This window comes from Miniopterus natalensis, chromosome 8, assembly GCF_054644295.1.
Source record: "Miniopterus natalensis isolate mMinNat1 chromosome 8, mMinNat1.hap1, whole genome shotgun sequence".
Taxonomy (NCBI): Eukaryota; Metazoa; Chordata; class Mammalia; order Chiroptera; family Miniopteridae; genus Miniopterus; species Miniopterus natalensis.
Genome location: NC_142088.1, coordinates 22,271,213 through 22,272,751, shown reverse-complemented (window position 1 = coordinate 22,272,751; position 1,539 = coordinate 22,271,213).

Here is a 1,539-nt window from a genome sequence, read left to right as displayed (position 1 = left end):
TAGCACGCTGGGGTTTTTTGCTTTAATTCTGAGTTCTTTATCTCTGAAAACTTCTAAGATACTTACACAGCATTCTTGGTCAGCAAACATTTGGGACACCCACTGGAGGCCAGGTACTTGTTAGGTAACCAGGGGAACTGAAGCAGAGGACACAGCAGCTGCTGCCCTCAGGGAGTTCACAAAGTGAATTGAACCTCAACCCTCCTGATGAAGAAGGTCATGTTTCTATTTAAGTCCCCCTGCTTGCTTGAAGGCGGGGGAATGCAGGGAGGCAACAAGTAGAGATCTCAATAGAAGATGAGAAATACATTTTTGGGTGTTTTTTTTTGTTGCTTTTAATCCTCACCTGAAGATATTTTATTCATTGCTTTTCAGAAAGAGTGGAAGGGAGAGAGAGAAACATCAATGTGAGAGGCACGTGGATTGGTTGCCTCCCACACACACCCCAACTCAAGCGGGGCCGAGGAATGGACTTAAAGCAGAGGTACATGCCCTTGGTCTGAATCAAACCCCGGACCCTTCAGTCCAAGGGCTGACGCTCCAACCACTGGGCCAAACTGGCTAGGGCAAAATACATTTTGAAAGCAAAAGCCGTGAAGTGGACTTTGAGTTAATGGAAGAGAAATCCTTCTTGCTCTACTAGTGAGAAGATACTGCACAGCGAAGTAGAAAACAGGAGAACAGAACGGAGATCTCCCTGTTGGCAGGTAATCGAGTTGTTAAGTACAGCTGCATCCCATTGCACCCCATGTCCCCACCCTGAACCTGCTTTCCAGCATATTTTGAGCTTTGGCAATTTGGTGCTCACCTGGAGCGCCATGCTGTGCCATAGAAGCATAGGTAAGCCATCATGTGAATTCTTGGGACCTCAAAACCTGCCTTCCTAACCTGAGCCAAGAGGCAGAAAAGGCCTTGGTTTCTAGCAGGAGTAAATGTGTCTCACTCCAGGAAAAGACTTGGTCAGACAACAAATGCATCTATTTATATCCTATAATCTGCTGGGCCAGCAGCATGCTAATAACCAGCAGGGCATGATGGAGAGGCCACAAACTGTCAGAATGGGGAGGTCCCTGCACTAGTGGTCAGATAAAATACTATACATGGGAGTGTTGTATAAGCCAAAAAGCACTGTATAAATTAGTATCCTTGTGGCCGTGATGAACTGGTTTCATAGTTCATGTCCTTGGACAAGTCAACATGTGCCCTCTCTAAGCCTTAGTTTCTTCATCTATAAGGTGGAAATAATTGTTTATGTCACAGGGCTCTTGGAACTCATAATTTATGCAAGAATTCCTTATAAATGGAACAGATACAAAGTATTATTACTCAATCTGTTCTTAAAAACAGGAAGACCCAAGCCCGGCCAGCATGGCTCAGTCGCTCAGTGATTGAGCATCAACCTATGAACCGGGAGGTCACAGTTCGATTCCTGGTCAGGGCACATGCCTGGGTTGCTGGCTCAATGCCCAGGAGGGAGCCAATCAATGACTCTCATCATTGATGTTTATTTCTCCCTCTCCTTTCCTTTCTCTGAAATCA